Raw genomic sequence first — 17,565 nt, forward strand, 5'->3', positions numbered from 1 at the left:
CTCCAGCTAGAACGTTGACTCCAAGCATCTGCCCACCGACATCACATAACAGAGTGTTTGCGGAGCCCCTTGGATTTAGAAGGCATGTGGTGGTTTAGGAGAAAGAATGTGGCTTTGGGGGCCATCCAGACACGGTGGTTAGGGACAAACTTGGGAGCTAGGCTGCCTGGATTTGATTTCTAGCCCTACCACTTACTCGCTGGACGTCTTGGGCAAATTACTTCATATTTTTTTTTTCTGCCTTGGTTTTTTCATTTATAAAGTAAGGATGATAAAAATAGCATCCTATGTCTTGGAGATGTGGTGAAGATTATCATTATTACATGCAAATGGTTTACAACAGTCCCCAGGACCTTTGTGCTAAATAGATATTAGCTATTCTTACTGGAAACATTATATGAAGCGTGGCCCATCCATGTAAGGGAATAAATATTATGCTTTGTTAAGAGCAATCTCATTGCCTCGTGGATGGCGGTGGTGGTAACAACAAGAGTTTCCATGGCGGCCGTGTTCCCTGTCTTGGCCCAGAGAGCTGCTATATACTCTGGGATGTTCATTTCATCATTATTCCATTATACACTACACTTACGTTTGATGCAGGTTCTGTTTTTTTGTTTTTTTGTTTTTAAGATTATTTATTTATTTATTTATTTGAGACAGAGAGAATGAGAGAGAGAGAGCACATGAGAGGGGGGAGGGTCAGAGGCAGAAGCAGGCTCCCCACCGAGCAGGGAGCCCGATGCGGGACTCGATCCAGGGACTCCAGGATCATGACCTGAGCCGAAGGCAGTCGCCCAACCAACTGAGCCACCCGGGCGCCCCGATGCAGGTTCTGTTTTATACATGCTGTATTTTATGATAAGAAAGTAAAAAAAAAAAAAAAATGTGAGGGCAGATTTTTTTTCCACTGCAAAGATGTTCATCACATCTGGTTACGTGAAAAAAGCAGGTTATAACAAAGTCAGTAGTCATTTTTACAGGCTGTTGTCAAAATACCTACTTATAATTAAATGCTATCATAAATTTTTAATATATATTTTCACACACATGCAAACATACATACCCATAGAAAAATTTCTGGAGCAATAAGCACCGAGATATTAATAGAGATTATTATCGAGGGGTAGTTTATTTTAATTTTTTGTGATCTTTGTTGTTGCATGTATTTCACGCGTATCTGAATTTTCTAATAATTCCACTGTGGAGTATTTATTTTTGAATTTTTTCTGTTGTTACAGCAGCAACCATTTTTACAGCACCTCTTAGTTTATAGAATATGCTCACGATTAAAGCATGGTCTACTGACATGGAATGCTCCTGCGTCAAGGTAAAACCACCGTCTACCTGGACAAGTACACATTTCGACTTACAACACACCAGGGATTGTCTGTTTCAGGAAGACTGGGTGACTCAGAAACCCCGTCCGCCCCAGATGTGGCTCCAGAGGCCCTGTCCCCTGCTTCACCTGGCTGGCTGGTGGGACTGTGGCAGCCATGTTTTCTCTTCTCCTGACACTCCTTGGCTGTGCTTTCTCCTCCTCAGAGACGGCCCGCTCTGTCCAGCAATCATGCAGTTTGTCAGCCACTGGGGCCACCTTCCCAGGCCCGGGCCGAGAAGGATTGCTTTGTGTCATTAGTCAAATCTGGGCCTCAGCGTCCTCATCTGTGAAATGGGCACTCATAGTGCCCACAGGACAGGGGGCGCTTCTCTCTGAAACATCCCTGTGTTCCACCCTTATAAGAAAGAGTATTAAGTAGAAACCTGTCCACCTGCTCAGGTGAACTCATTGACCCTCACCAGATTGAGTAAGGGCATATTGGTTTCCCCTCCATAGTCCTCCCTTCTTTAAGGAACAGGATAGCTAGGCCTTGGATTTCTTGTACTTTGAAAATAATACTAACTTCTCTTGCTTTGGCCCACCTTCCCCTGTACACACACAGCTCTATCATCTGATCCCTTGCAGTCTGCAGGGTGAATGCTTGCTCTGTGCTCCCCGGAGTGGGGGGTAGATTGCAGAGACTCCTGCTCTTGAATTTGATCCTGGTGGTGATCAAAGGCACACATTGCTAGAAAGCCTGGGCCGGATGAAAATGTCAGTTTCTGTCCAGAAAGAAGGAGCAAGAGACCTTGCAGAATCAGTGTTACCATTGAGTTGTGGTTTAGGAGGCTCCTAGCAAGGGGTGAACCTGAGAGTCATTTCGGTTTAGCTTCAGAAAGCACTGCAAGTGTGTGTGTGTTGGGGGGGGGGGAGGCAACAGACTTGCCTTCCTAATTGTAATAACATCGGGCAGGATAATTTATTGACCAAGATGGAATTCAACACTAGGTCCAGCAGAGGGGGGCTGACTGAGCTTCACTTTCTTTAACACAAGGAATGCAAAGTCATGTGATGTTTCTTCCTGGATCTGGTTGGCAAGTCAATTTCATGGTTACTACAAAATCCTTTTGCATTTCTTGATCCAGGTTCCAGGTGATGGTGGGTGGGTGGGGCTCATCGGTCAGGAGCCAGTGGGGAGACTTAGGCTCAGGTTTAACTTCTCCAACACAAGCGTTTCGGAACATCAGTGAGCACCTCTATGGGGAAGGGGAATGCAGTCTCGGAGGAAAAAGGAGCAGATTAAAGTTTTGAAAGTGCTAAGGAGCAAACGAAATCTGATAAGCAATAGTAGTTGTAAGATGATTGTACATACGTTGAAAGCCCTTTCCTCCTTCCCCTCTTCCTTCCCTCCTTGCTTACATTCAGTCAGCAGACATCACTTAAGTCTTGCCTGCCCTGTGCAAGTTGGAGTGTTCCCAAGAGAGCGGAGCCACTGCCCCTGTTGGCCGTGTGCTCTGCCCTGCAGAGATACAAGCCAAGACACAAAGTGTGAAGGTGCCCGGCGTGACCGGCCGGGGGAGGCGGTCAGGTCTAACTGGAAGGTGCAGCGGGTGGCGGTGGTGGTGAAGGTAGGTTGGTCAGGCCAGGAAAGTGGGCGGAGGGCTAAGGGCCAACAATTTTAGGAGGAGTGCCTGCCAAGCATACATTTGGGCTCCTCACAGCTCCCATGGCCTCTCAGAGAAAAGGAGGAAAGATTTCCCAGGGCTCTGCCCTCCTCAGAAATGAGGAATTCTCTAGCTCATTGACCTGCAGTTCCCTGATAACCTTCTGATGGAATCTAGAAAGGACTTGCCTGAGAACAAAGCTAACTTGGAGTAAATGACTCTGAGAGATACTGAGAACTAGAGAGGCAGGGGCCTGGTGACGTCAGGCCCTGGGTCCCGCTGTGCCTGAAGCCAATCTCCACCGGACTTCACTGCTACAGGAGACCATAGCCATGCCCTTCTTTTGATTGCTTCAGCCATTTGAAATTGTATGTATGCCAAATGTACACTAAGGCGTTCTGACTAACGAAAGAAAGGAAAACATGCAACATTCCAAGAACAGAAGGGGGTGAGGTCATGCTCCCCACCCATGTCTCATCTCGTGGCTGCCTGCTTCAGATATCCCTTTTCCAGGAGGGTTCTTCCAGACCTTCCAGAGCAGGCAAGACTCTCGGATCATGAAGTCTTCTAAGACCCTCTGTGCTTACCTGAGGACACCTGCAAGCACATAGGCGTGCCATTGTTTTATTCATCCCTTTGTTCCTGAACCTCACAGTGTGCTTGAAAGGCTTGTGAATGCTTGACAGCTATGCACTGAATTTGAAAAATGAATCTGGTTGGAGAAGAACAAGAGAGCTTTCCTGGAAGAGTTGACATTTGGCGTGGCCTGGGAGGACACGGATCTAGTCAGTGGACATGGATCTGCTGTAGCAGCTGCAGCGACAAGCCCGCTCAAAGTCCTAGTGGCAGTTTACTTCTTCCCCATGTCACATACCTACTTTGAGTCAGCAGAGAGGTGGGGGGGCTCTGCTCCATGTCTCCTCCTGCCAGGCCCCAAGGGATGGAACCCACACTATCTGGGGCATTGCTTGTCACAGTACCACGAGAGCAAGGTGAATCACATGCTGGCTATTAAAGTTGTCATCTGGGGACACCTGGGTGGCTCAGGTCATGATCGCAGTGTCCTGTGATCGAGTCCCGCATCCGGCTCCTTGCTCAGTGGGGAGCCTGCTTCTCCCTCTGCCCGCTGCTCCGCCTGTTTGTGCGCATTCTCTCTCTCTCTGACAGATAAATAAATAAAATCTTAAAAAAAAAAAATAAAGTTGCCATCCAAAGTGACACAGGTCACGTCCACTCCCCAGTCATTGACAATGCCAGGCACCCCATGTGCCTAACTTCAGGGAGAGATGGGCAGGAAGGAAGAGAGGCGACATGGGGAGTGAGTAATCCTAGGGTTTTCCCCTAGTAAACAAAATCCCCAGAGGAAAAGGAGGCGTGGGGGGCTTTCTGGAAGGAGAAACAGTGTGGGCAAAGGTTCAGAGGGCAAGCGCTGAGTAACCCAGAGCCTGGGGGAGGGAGGTGCGGGGGCATCTGCAAGGCCACGGCCACCCAGGGAGGGGGTGGTGGGCTTGGCAGGCCACTGGAGCAGTAGAAGCCTTAATTAGGCAGGGGCCATGATACGGTTGCTCAAGATGACAGCCAAGCAAGGGCCACAGGGAACTGGGGAGGGGCAGAGGACAAAAGCAGGAAAGCCAGGCAGGAGCCCCTGTGAGACCCTCTGAAAGCATCCTTGGGCCAAGAAGCAGGTCTTTCTGCAAATACGCTACAAATATTTGTGAAACATGCATTAGCCACATACTGGGGTGAATCCTGTCCCCCTGAAATTCATTTCCACCGGGAACCTCAGAATGTGACCTTACTCAGCAATGAGGTCTTTGCAGATGTAATTAGTTAGGGTAAGATGAGGTCATACTGGATTAGGGTGGGCCCTTAATTCAATCTCCCTGGTGCCTTTATTCGAAGAGAAGAGCTGGAGATGGAAACGGCCACGGAGAAGGCCATGTCATGACAGAGGCAGGGATCGGAATGACGCGACCACCAGCCGAGAGACATCAAGGCCTGCCGGCACCCACCAGAAGCTGGGAACGCCGTGTCCAAGGAAGGATTCTTCCCTAGAGCCTTCAGAGGGAGCAGGACTCTGCTGACACCTTGCTTGTAGACTCTAGGCCTCCAGGACTATGGGATAATACATTTCTGTTGTTTCAAGCCGCCCAGTTTGTGGTGACACATTACAGCAGCTCTGAGAAACTATTACAAACCAGGAGTAAAGAGAAACTGACCTTCTATGGGGCCAAAGTTGTATTCCTCTTAGTTTATTCAAAGTCAAGGGTTATTATGTGCCCTGAGCATAAGCTAACATCCAGCCTCCGGTGGAATTGTTCCTTTGCACTTTCCCCCCCCATGGCTCACAGCTGGATATCATAGAGTAGGCGTGCTCTCGGAGTACTGGGAGAATTTACAGCGGAGTACTGGGAGAATTTACAGTGGAGTCCACACATGGAGGTCCTCCCATGTGGACTCCTGAAGCAAGGAGAAAGATCCCTTCCCCTCTCGACAAAGTCCAAACAAGGCTGCGCAAAGTAGGGACAATTCAGACAGAAGCACTTGCATCTGCTCACTTACTCAACCAATACTTACTGGATTTCTGTATGAAGTGGGTACTATGCAAGATGTCAGGGAAGATGGGCTGGGATGATGACCGTGATGAAGATGATGATGGTCCCTAACATTTTATCAAGAGCAAGAATTTCTTATGTGCCACGCATTGTTCTAGGCACTTCACATGTGTTAGTTCATGTATTTCCCACAGTGACCGTAGGAGAGTTAACTCTATTACTATGTGTTTTTTGGTTTGCTTCTTTTTTTGTTTTTTTGATGATGAGGCTGAGGCAGGAAATCCAAGCACTTGCCTCTGGATGTAGAGCCAGTGAGGCGGGGAGGATAGGGAAGGCGATTGTTTTTCCTAACAAGGTTGGCAGAATTATTTGTCCAGAAACTTGATAAATACTTAAAAGTAAAAGGAAGGGGGCATAAGGAGGTGGAGAGATGTGTATAGACACCTATTTAGAGTAGTTTGGTGGAGGAAATGGGGGAGAGGAATAGGGCTACAGTAACCAGAGGGCAGCTGGGATAATAGGATGGGTCGTGAATTGTAGTGAATGTGTACTTATTGATTAGAATGATCCAGAAGGGAGGGAGATGTGTTTTCTGGAGGATGGAGGGGGGGCCCAGTCCTGAAGCTGGGAGATGCTGGCTATTCAGGGACATTTTCTCATCTTAACAGGAAGAAAATATGGGACCGCAGCCTCGGGCTCCTGAATTGTGGTGGGAAGGTCTGGTGGCCTTGCTAACCCATTTGCTATGGGTGCATGTGGGGAGACAGAAATGCAGAGAGGTGAAGTAACTGCCCAAGCTACCACAGATCCTCAGTGTTGGAAGCAGAAGAACTCCAGCTTTCTCTTGGGTCTCTCTCAACCCTGAGTACCCATGAATTCCAAGCAAGAAGGTTGGGAATAGATGAATCCTATGGTCCTTTTAGTCGAGATAGTCTATGATCAAATCTAAGGTGTTGCTAAATAGAAATTTCCAGAGGCCATGAGTCCAGAAACTCTAATCTCATCCCATGATGGATTTGCAGCATATGCTCATTTACTAAGCAAATCTAATTCTGTTGCTGACCAGTGAGAAAAAGAAATAATTTAAACAGCTCAATTCAATTGCACCCACATTTGGCTCCAAGCACTTTTGCTGCCTCAGCTGGTCTGGGCCGGGGGATGTGGGGGTGTGGTGGGCGGCTCTCCGCTCCCAGGGTCGCTCTGGAGGATGGGCATCTTCCACACGTGCGTGCATCCAGAGTTGTGCCAAAGTCAGTCTTTCTTCTAGTGTGGCCACCTTGGGTACAAGAACATGGTTTCATCTGGTGCTCAGTGGACGAAACAACATGGTACAGCACGAGGGGAAATTGGCTGTTCTGGACCTATAGGAGAAGGGGTGTGGGATCCAGTGGCACCTTCCTCAACATCTCCAAGTGGATCTGGACTCTGCAACCATCTCCTCTCAACCCGGTTTTAGTACTCTGCTGCTCGCTGAAATTCTACTCCTCCGTGGTTACAATTCTTCTTTTTCTCCTCTCCATGCCTCTGGCACCTTCCCTCCCCTGAACTCATTGTCTTCTGGAAAGTCGGGGTTCCCATAGAGCAACTTTTTGTTATGACCATATTTTTAGTATCTAGGACAGTACCTGGACATGGTAGGTGCTTGATCCAGATATGGAATGAATGAGCTCAGTGTAGCCTTCTTGTTGTGTGGATGGGGAAACAGACTCAGTCTCCCATGCTGTGCTCCTGAGGGGAAGGACTTTGCCTCTTCAGTCCTTTTCCCAGTGGCTGAGCACAGAGCCTGGCTCATGGCAGTGGCTCAATAAGTATTTGTGGAATGACAGGATAAGTAAATGTCAGGGCCTATGGAGGCAAATGGGATGCACAGAGAGCCAGGTCCCTTGCCTTAGCAAAGCATGGGCTGGTGGAGGGAACAGGTTTATCATTAGCCAGAAGAGGGAGGGTGGGGGAAGGGCATTTGAGCCTGCAGATACAAGTCCTGGCAGGGGCCTGGGGACGGTGACAAGGTCTTCCTTTACTTATAAAATGATGTTCCTCCAGTGCAGTGGTTCTCACCTGGCTGCACATCTGAACCACCTAGAGAGCTTTTAAAACACCCCAATTCCTCCTCTGCACTCCCTGAGGTTCTGATAAAACTGGCCTAGGATGGAGACCTGGTATGCACCTTTATTAAAAAAAAAAAAAAGTTCCTCTGGGAATTCTAATACGCAGTGTGGGTTGAGAACACGGAGGTCATCTTTAAACAAAAACAAGGCAGCAGAGAAGGGCAGCTAAGTGTGGAAAGTGTGCTCTGACAAGTTCTGGGAGGCAGCAGACTAAGGGGTGAGGCTCCTCCCAGCCAGGGCTCTGGGGGAAGGGGAGAAGGCTGCGGGAGGGAGGGAAAGGACTAGGACTGGTGGGCTTGGAACTGGGGAGGAGAGGGGCGGGCGGATGGGGTGAACAAGATGGACAAGATTCAGTGGGAGCAAGGATTTCAGCGGAGAGATGATGCAACAAGAAAGGGGCAAGAAGTGAGAATCGCTGGGAGCTGCTCCCGGGAAGCCAAGGACGCAGCCGCGGGAAGGCAGTTAAATGGGGCTCAGGAGCTAAGATCTTGAGACTTGGAGGAAGTAGGGAGTCGCCCACAAGGGATGTCAGGGCGTGGCGTGACTCAAGAAACTCTGAGACCGAGATGGGGCCCTTCGGTCACACAGTGAACACGGCACATGCACACGCACGAGCACGCACATGCCCACGCGCGAGCACACAGACGCATCCCCAGGGCACACGCGCCCACTGCACACGCGGAGGCCTTGGCCTTCCGGGCGAGGGAGCCGACCGCCCCGCCGCACCGCAGCCGGAGCCCGGAGGCCCTTCCCGGCCGCGCCCCTACCAGGGCTTGCGCAACAGGCGGCGGCTCCGGCGGGCGCCCGGCGCGCTCTGCCCGGCCCGGCCCGGCCCCGCGCGCTGGCGCGAGCGGGAACCGCGCCCGGGAGGAGGGAGCGGCAAGGGGTGTGTCCCCGCGGTGTGCGGTTCCGGAAGGCCGGGGCGGGGCGAGCGCGGGGCGGGGCCGCGGCGCCTATAAAGTCGCCCGCCGCCCGGGCATAAACAAACCTCGCCGGGCTCCTCGCGCGGGCTGCCGAGCGCACGGCCGTCCTCGCCGCTCTCCTCCGCGCCCGCTGGCCGCCGCGCCTCCGGCCAAGCTCCGGCTCCGTTTGCCTTTCTCTCTGTACCTTAGGTGAGCCCGAACCCCTCCTCGCGCCGGGCGGGGAGGGCTCGATCTAACGGGGGTGCTGCTGCGGCTTTGTGGCCCCTAGAGCTGCAAGTGCGTGGCGACCCTGCGGCGCGGGCGCAGGGAGGGGCTTTGGGGGCGCGGCCGCCGCTGGAATGGGGGGTTTTCGGTGAGCGAAGAGGAGGAAGAAAAGAGAGGTCCGCGCTCACCTTTCCCCAGCTGGGAAAGTGGGATCTTGGGTTTCGGGGAGGGGTGGAGAGCCGGCCGGGGAACACCTTCGTCGCGCTTCCCAACGCCACCCCGGAGTCCCAGCTGGCGCCGCAGGCCTGAGAGCGCACTGGAAGTGGGAGCCCGAGGAGGGCCTGGGAGAGTGCGTGTGTGTGTGCGCGCGCGCGCGCGTGTGTGTGTCGGGGTGGGGTGTATCCTCGGAGTGGGGTGTCTGGGTTAGGAGGGTTTGAGCGTGCGTGTGTAGAAAGGAGGTGCGTAGGGGAGAGCGGCGAGCTGAGGCTGGAGAAAGGGGCGTGGGTGTGTCTGGTTTCCAGACTGAGCCCTGAACCGATGTGCATCTGAGGGGCGGGGGCCGATTCCGCCTCGAAGCCAGGGTGGGGTGTCTGTGTATGTGTGTGTGTGTGTGCGCGCGCGCGCGTGTGCTGCAGGGGGAGGGTCGGAGTGTGTCACAGTGCGTGCCAAATGCGCGGGAGCCACTGTTGGCCAGCGCCGCTGGGCAGGGTGCTCCCCCTGAGGTGGCCCGGGGTTGGCGCTGTGGCGGCGCCCGAAGAGGTGGCCTGGTCCAGAGGGGTCCTGTGGGCAAGTGACGGCCCAGCGCTGGCCAGGACTGCGAGTGGCGTCATTTTCGCCTCCGCCCACCTCCCCCGCTCGTCTCCCAGCCTCCGGGACCCGCCTCTCCTGCCCTCCTGGGGGAAGAACAGTGGAATTGCTCCGCTGTTCCTGGAGATCTGAGGTCTCTGATTCTGCCTGGGGCGAGGAGGGCAGGGCAGGTGGAGAGTGGTGGGCTGGGGGGAAATGCGCTGTCACCCCCTCTGTCACTTTAGTGGCTGAAGCTGGGATTTAGTGGATCTTTTCCTTCACTGCCCCCCCCCCCCCCCCCCCCCCCCCCCCCCCCGCCCCAGCCACTCTCTCCAGTCTGTCGCCTCTTCTGTCAGATGTTCCTGTGGGTCAGGGGCAGCACCCCTCTGTGGCTGGGAAGGGGGAGGTGCCTGGCAGCCGGTGGGGGAGAGAAATCTGGTTGGGGAAGGTTCAGGCTCAGGCCTTCTTCACAGATGTCCTGGGCACTTCAGTTCCTTTGCTTCCTTTAAGTTACTGGGAAAAGGTTGAAGATTCAAACGGAGTGCAGCCCCTGGCCACGCAAGAGAGCTTTATTCTCTTCTAATTGTCTCTCATTCTAATGTCCATCAGCCATACTTAATGTTCTCAGCCACCTCAAATGAACCAAGTGTCGAAATACAGACTGTGCTCTTGCTATGAAAATGCAGTTTGAAGGCAAGCCCACCAGCCCCACCTCCTGCACCGAAAACTGGGAGTCTTTACTGACTTTCACAAATGTGAATTGAAATAAGTAAGGCACAGAGAGTGCAAACCCCAGCCCCTGCCTTCAAGGGACTCTCCCATTCAGGGGGAGAAATGCAGGTTGAAGGGGTAAGTGCTGGTGTGGCACAGGAGTGGGGGTCCAGGGTACGGGGAGGTAGAGGTCATCTGGAAGTGATGGGTAACTTTCAGAGGGACAGTGCTCTGGTGTAAGCAGTGAAATCCGGGGTGTCCCCTGACCTGTGACCTCTTAGTTTTGTGGGACCTTGTCCCCCACAAGAGGGTGAGAAGGAAGGCTTTGCTTGCCTCACCCCGTAACCTGGTACCTGGCCCAGGGCCTGGCACTTGAGAGCGAGTTCAAATACATGCATTGGATGAATTGAATGGCTCCTTCCCTCTACCTCATTCCCCTGTAATCTCTTGGGTGGAGTCTGGAGCAGGCAGAGTTGACCTTCAGGGTGGTGGTTGTTTGATTTCGCTTTCCAGGGAGACCTTCCAGCACCTGTTGGGGTCTTCCCTCCCCAGAGGGGGATCTCCTGGAGCAATAAGCAAATCCAGGATTACTAACAGTTGGTCTGATAATTTGGGATGGAATAAAAAACTCACACGCGTTCCTGATACAATGTCTTCCCGTTTTACAGAGGGAAGCTGAGGCCCAGAGACAGGGTATGACTTGCCAAGGCTGAACCAGAGCTGGAACTTGGCCCTCCAGACCCCTCTGGTTGGGACTGAAGGTGGTGAAAGGGGTTCTTGGTCTTGATTGTTGCCCCTCTGCTATGAGAGGGGCAAACAGACATTGGGTCTTCAGTGAGTTTCTTGGTGAGGAAACTTTCCAGGCAGAATGTGGTGATTATTTATTTATTTAGTGTCAATCAGGTGTTCTTGAGACCTTAGCAGAATCAGTCCAGTGAGCAAGGGCTGCAGCCCTGCTGAGGGGGGTTGACTGGATTCTGGCTGCCCCCTCCAGGTTGGACCTTAGATCTGAACAGAGCTGGGGGCTCCCCACCAGACTCACCAAAATGTCCTGGCCTGAGCTTGTCTTGGTATGGATGGGGAAGAAAGATCGCATTGTGTTTTTTTGGTGGCCTGAAGCTGCACTTCTTCCTTGGGACCCAACTCCAGAGAATCCCATCCAAGGCGTGACTCAAAGTCCCTGTGCCTCAGAGAGGAAGCCAGGATGATGAGTCAGCATCTAAGACTGTCTGGGAGGAGGCCTGACTCAGGCTGGGAGGGGGCAGGGAGGGGCAGGACATTCTCCCTCCTAGTCAGCTGCTGCATCCCCTCTCCCCCTGTCATCCTGGCCAGAGCTCTGCCTGATCCTTATTGGCTCCATTGAGTAGATGGGAAAAATGAGCCTGAGGGAATTTAAGAGACTTTCTCGTGTCCACATGGCTAAAGGTGGGAGAGCCAGACTTTGAACCCAGAGAGGCAGACACCCAAGCCTTTGTTCCTTCTCATGACGGCATGTTGGGGTGACCGGAAAAAGCTAGAATGAAAAGTCCAGAGATGTGATCAGGAGCTCCGTGCCTCAGCTTCCTCTCTGGTAAAATGGGAATAACAGACACTGTCTCATGGGAACATGTAAATATTAACTGAATTAATAATGGAAAGAGCAGAGAACAGTGCCTGGCACGTGGGGACACCATGTAGGTATTTGCTGTCAATGAGTCCCACAAATTCCGTTTCTTAAGGCATTTCCTTGGCAGTCAGTGTCCAGGACTTTTGTCCTAAGCTTACCCATGCCAGTGAAAGTGCCTGCAGGGGCCGAACTCGTGTTTTGCTTCTTGAAGTTCTTCCAAAAGAACTAAGCTTATGCAGACTGCATAAAAATGTCATGAGACCCTTGTTTGAAATGCAGATTTACAGGCCCAGTAAGTCTGGGAGGGGCCAGGAATCTGCACCATTTCGAAGCTCCCTAGGTTGGATTAGGGGTAGGGAGTTGAGGACATCTGCTCCAGAATGATTGGGGGGAGGGAAAGGAGAGGAGAGTCCAGAGTATCGGATACTTCTGTGTTACCACACCCTGGTGCTCCATAAGCAGCTCTTCCCTGGCTCAGGTGTCTTGTGGTGTCAGCTCGTCACCTCATTCAGTTGAGATAGGAGACATTCTTGCCATTTCTCAGGTCAGCAAACTGAGGTAGGGCAGGTGACTTGCTTGTCTAGAATCAAGTGAGTGGGGTCCTGTTCCAGGTGGGCCACCCTGGACCTTTTCCCTCCAGTTTCAACCTTCAGGGCTCCCCAGACCCTTCTGGACCTGTCTTTGAAGCATGAACTTGGTTTCCTGGATTCATTTCATGTGGCCCTTCCTACCTCCCTGACCCCAGTCTAGTCCCAGGCCTGCCTTTCTACTTGTTCTTTCTCCTTCCATTTGGAGACAAGAGATGGATGGAAGGCAGTCTGTGCTGCTCAGGCGGAGGTGAGTTCCCTAATACCCTCTTGGCCTCCTGCTATGCCAGCCCAGGCTTGTTGGAGGTGGATGTCCTGAGAGATGAGATGAGCTCCCCTCAGGGAAATTATGCACAGGCTCTGTGTCTACGCTTTTCCAGTCCAACGATGTTCCTCTAGCTGAGGTGGTAGGAGATGAGACTCGTTAGTGTCTGGGGGCCTTGAATGGCCTGTTGAGGAGTTCATCTTTTATTTTATAGTTTTTCTTCTCTTAAATTCATGGAAACCTCAGTACAATTGTGAATTTTACAACCCTGTGCAACTCTGCTCAAAGGGGTAGATGGGGACCAGAGCTCCATCTTGTTCCCCATCTCAATCCCAGCTCTACTCCCTTGGCTCTGAGAAGATTCTATGCAGCTCTCTGGGCACCACCCACATGTGGGTATGAGCTTCAGAGGTATGCAGTTCTGAGGACTCCCAGCTGGGAACCCTGGCCTCCTCTTCCTCTCCTTTCCAAGCACTGAACTGGCCACTTCTCTCCAGAAAGCCCTCCCTGGCTTTCCCCTCCAGGCTGACATGCGGCCGTGGGTGCCTTCCTTGGATCGTTCTGGGCTGAGTCTCTACTTACCTTTTCCTGTAGACCTGAGAACTTGGCGCGTAGTAGGCACTCGATCAATGTTGGTCAGAAGAAACCCTCCATTTACGAAGGAAATAACTTGGGCCATCTCGTGTAGGAAAGATTGGAAGGCCATCCAGATTGCGGAAACAGCGAGACCATTTCAGGCAAGGATCCTGTCAGTGTGGCAATCATCCCATCTCTGGGACAAAGGGTTTTGTAGGAAAAGTCTATTTCCATGTCCTATGCTAACCATCGCTCCGTTTGTGGGCTTTCAACAAATTATTTTACAGACCATCCAGGACAGCTCTCACGCTTGTCCTGCAGATTTGCAGAAAGATCCTTGAAACCCATCAGTGTCCTCCTTCGGACTTCCCATTATTCTGCCTGACCCCTCAGACGGTCTTCTCTCTGCCAAACAAATGGATCAGGCTGCCAAGACTCCACTGAACACCTTCAGGAAGATCCCCAGGTGTTGCAGAGAGGGTGTGGACGGTGATGGATTGGCATCCCTTCTCTCTTCCTGCTCTGTGTCCCGGACCCCCTGGCTAGTTCTGTGCTCTGGTTAACACAGGTGGTCCCATTTCAGCTCTGGCCTTGTATCCAGGGAATGAGTGTAGCCGGGGTTTGCCTTCTTTTGGAAGATTTCCTTTTTCATTGTTTTGGCATCAAGCAATTCCTTGAATGTTGCTGAGGTTCAGGCTCCATGCAAAGCAGGAAGGGGGCCCTCCAGGAATTTCTAGTCTGGTTGTCCCCTCTGCATGGTATTTGTACCATTTTATTGACTTTAAGAGCCCTGTTCTTGACTTCCATTCCCCTAAACTGGGGAACTTTCTTGAAGGACCAGTAGGATCTTCCATATTGTCTGATTACATAAGAAAAACATGGAGAGTTAGGACCACCAACCTCTTCACCCTCCCCAGAGCCTTGAGTTTCAAAAGGTCTAGAAAACAGCAAGAGAACCCACGAACTGCCTTGTAGCTTGACATCACAGTCGCCTTGGCAAAAGAGAAAACAAAGCATTTATCCACAGTAAGGCCGGGGTATCCAGGGCATACCCCAAGTCTGCTTTCCTTGAGGTTCATGCAGACATGGGCTATTCCGGAACCTTCGGGGATTGCAGTATCCGGGGAAGATGCTATGCCAAAACAGCAGCTGCACACATTGATTTCCACCCCTGTGCTCCCCCCTTTTCCATTCTGTTCTATAAAGAGCCCAGTGTGCTGGAAAGAACACCACTTTCATGTGGCTTTGAAACCGGGCGTGTTATGGAGGGGACAAAATCTGGGCCAGTTGCTGACAATCACAATCGATGCAAGCTTGTCAACAATGCTTCCTGGTTTGCCTCTTCCTCTGCTTTACTAAAGGCAACCAGGAGGCTGCCATGTGCCCGCCCCTGCTCGCCACACTTGTACCCACGTCCAAGGAGCGGGTCTCGGCCTTTTGGAAGTCATGTGGGCCTTTGCTTTTGAGCCTCAGGTTACCCATCTGTAAGCTGGGGTGATACTATCCACCTTCTGCCGGGGACCTCCGTGAGGAGCAAATAGAACAAGGCAGGGCAGGAAAGACTTTTTCAAAGTATCGAAACTGCTGTGTCAGGAAGCCACCCTGGGGTGCCTGGGTGCTCAGTGAAGTGTCTGACTCTTGATCTCGGCTCAGGTCTTGATCTGAGTGATGAGTTCCAGGCCTACATTGGGTGCCTTATTGGGCGTGGAGCCTACTTAAAAAGGAAGGCGCCTTGGGGGAGAGCTAAAAACGAAGCCTTTCTGGGCATTATGAGGGCGAGTGGGAAAGTCTAGGATGCAGACTCTGTCCAGAGCCTGGGCCTACTCCTGGCGGCCCTGTGGGACTGTGCAAGGTGGAGGAGAAGCATGGGACTCCCTCAGCTGACTCACACTGGAAAGGCTCCTGATCACAGGCGGCTCATCCTTAGAACGTCCTACCTGGACGGCGGGTGGGCACACAGTATGTGTATATATAGACCCAGCTGATTTCATGGTCAACTTTCTCCTTTAAGGTTGCTTGACCCTGGGCTCGCTTGATGCTTGGCGGCTCGGGGCACATTTCTTCACTGCTCTGTGCTCCAGTTTCCCTATCTGTCACATGGTGATCACGGTGGTGCCTGCCTCTGGGTCCTGAGAAGCTCAGAGGAAGTAATGGAATTCGGAGTCCGGTGAACACCTAAGACGTCGTTCTGGTGCTCTTGTCCTGGCATGTCTGTGGCCATTTGTGCTGGGTTGGGTGGATCCAGGCAGGACGGAGATGGGCAGGACCCTTTCATATTTGGGTATAGCACGTTCCCACCTGGGCTCCCCTTGGCCCCAAGTTTCTCATGGACCATGTGATGTCCGTAGCGCGCACGCAGGCTATTTTGCAGGTGGGGAAGCTGAGGCCCCCAGGGAGGGGATGGATGCTTGGTCAAAGTCCTGTGGCAGCAGAGCGGCAGGCTTTCTGTGCCCTGACTCCTCGGCCAGGGCTGCTGCTCCATCAGGGCTTTTGAGAGTCACATGTTCTGAGTGTCCCTTCCCGGTCCCTGTGACTGGTTAACAATTTTCCGGGGGCCCCACATTACCTAACATAACTCTGCCCACTGCCCTCCCAGATCCTCGGGGTCATGGTCTTCCCTTCTCTGGGCAAATGCCAGTCTTGGCTTCCCTGGGAACCCAGGAGGTCCAACTAATTGCTGACTGTCTCCTGGGTCTACTGAACTGGAAAGGTATTCGCCCAGCTCCCCTCAGGCCCTTGTTACTCATTGACCGACGTCGCTAATGGAAGGAAGACCCCCATGGTGGTGCATTGGGTCTGATCACTGGAAAGCCATGTGGCACTTGCTCAACTTCTGTGACCTCCCCCTTCCTTGCTGGGCGGACTCTGGGACTCACGGCGTATAAAACACAGGCTGTTGTCCTCACAGATGTCCCTGGGTCTCTGAGGCCACCAGGAAAGGAAAATGCACTGATTTCTTAAGCAGCTACCCCCTTATCCACAGTTTCAGCTCCCCGTGATCAACCAAGGTCCACAAGCAGATGACCTTCCCTCTGATATGTCGTCAGAAGGTCGACAGTAGCCTACCGCCATGACACATGCCTGCATCATTCCCCTCAGTCCATCTGGTCACATGGGCACGTCACCTCCCATCCTGCCAAGCAGGGTGAGCACAGCACAGTAAGATACTTTGAGAGAAGAGGAGACCACAGTCACATAGCTTTTGTTACAGTATATTGTTAGAATTGCTCTATTTTATTATGGGTTATTGTTGTTCATCTCTCACTGTGCCTTTATCCCAGGTATGTGTATATAGGAAAAAATGCTGTGTGTAGTGTTTGGTACTGTCTCAGTTCCAGGCATCCGCTGGGCGTCTTGGGATGTATCCCTGGTGGCTAAGGCAGGGGGACTGTGCCAGATTCTGTGTTCCAGTCTTTAAGCCACCCTGCTGCTTGCTGGGAGCAGGAGTTGTACCCATTTCACAGATGAGCAAACTAAGTCTCTGAGGCTAGAGAACTTGGTAGGGATTGCAGAGCTAATAAATGATGATGCTCAGGTCTGACCCCCCAGTCTTCCCCCAGCTCCTGGTGACCATCCATGTTTCTGCCATGGGTTTCCTCAAAATTCCTTCTGGGGAGAGCTGGTGGGAGAGGAGGAGGTGGTGCTGTGAACTGGTCTGGCAGCTGGTGTAGTGACCTGGAACCTGGTTTTCAGCCCTGATTGGGATCTTAGCTCTGACTAATTGCGTGTCTGGAGGAACTTCTGTCTGTGCTTCTTGGAGACATGGTGGGCAGATACCGCACACCCATCGTCATGCCAGGTGGGCCCAGAGGGCTGGAGGTCGGACACCCGGGCGCCCACCTACTGTGCCCTGTGTGTCCTTGCCCTGTCACCCTGTGCACTAAAAGATCACCTTGGCCCTTTGCGATCTGACGTTCTGCATTGGGACTTTCCAGGAGGTGGGGGAGAGGGGCAGGGACCGGCATTCAGCATTCGGTCTCAAGCCCAGGGAGAGAACCTGCTGAGCCAAGCGGGACCTTGGGTAGCCTGAAAGAAGTGACCCCTGAGTGTGGGCCCTGCGTGGCAAGTGGTGCCTGGTGGGGGGGGCGGGCAGGGGCACCAGCCAGAGCACGCCAAACCAGGTCACCCCCCACCCATGCCTCCCTCCTGGCTAAGGAAATCGCCTGCTTCCTTGAAATGGGCCATAGGGCCTTGTTGCTATGGATTTGAAGCCTGTAGAAAAAAACTTTTTAAGGAAAAATGTGGTGAAGCAGTAATTGTGA

At 52.4% G+C, this 17,565-nt stretch overlaps 1 protein-coding gene across 3 annotated transcripts in view; it reads left to right on the forward strand.

Moving 5' to 3' along the window:
- The first annotated feature begins 8,602 nt into the window (after positions 1–8,602).
- Positions 8,603–17,565, forward strand: part of NDRG1 (N-myc downstream regulated 1) — a 56,773-nt gene continuing 47,810 nt past the window's right edge. For all 3 annotated transcript variants that reach the window (XM_045895843.2, XM_064587853.1, XM_064587854.1), the window contains exon 1: positions 8,603–8,757. The gene's annotated coding sequence lies outside the window, so the exon portion shown is untranslated. The remainder of the gene's footprint in view (positions 8,758–17,565) is intronic.

The sequence above is a fragment of the Mirounga angustirostris genome, unplaced genomic scaffold (genome assembly GCF_029215605.1).
Source record: "Mirounga angustirostris isolate CCGP_5_RB_7025 unplaced genomic scaffold, mMirAng1.0.hap1 SCAF_4, whole genome shotgun sequence".
Lineage (NCBI taxonomy): Eukaryota > Metazoa > Chordata > Mammalia > Carnivora > Phocidae > Mirounga > Mirounga angustirostris.